We start from the raw sequence: 401 nt of genomic DNA, 5'->3' as shown, positions 1-401 counted from the left end.
AGGCTCGGCTCCGGACAGACCTCCGCTGGTCGGCGTGCACAGCCTGCCATACCGGGGGGGGGAAATCGGGATAGAATTTAAAGGCCTTTTCACGGATCATGTGACACGTGTAGTGTAAAGTTGAATTGGGTGTGTCGGAATTCCAGACCGTTGTGAAAGCCTCTGACGGAAGCTGCAGTTCCCAAACTCCTGGACTGCATACGCGAGAGAGAGACGTTTCCAAATTATATCTTCTATGCAGGCCGGGAGCTTCAATCTGATGCTTCTCACACAGGATCTGCATGCTTTATCCTGCAGTGGACGAACGGAATGAAAGCAAGATATTCCAGATACCTTTATCTGCGTCCCACGCACTTGCCCCGGGATTTGGTCATCTAAAGAGCATCCAATCCCCCCCCCTG

Source organism: Nanorana parkeri, unplaced genomic scaffold (genome assembly GCF_000935625.1).
Source record: "Nanorana parkeri isolate BGI_ZX_2015 unplaced genomic scaffold, ASM93562v1 scaffold4943, whole genome shotgun sequence".
NCBI classification, from domain to species: domain Eukaryota; kingdom Metazoa; phylum Chordata; class Amphibia; order Anura; family Dicroglossidae; genus Nanorana; species Nanorana parkeri.
Note: the sequence above shows the minus strand (reverse complement) of the source record.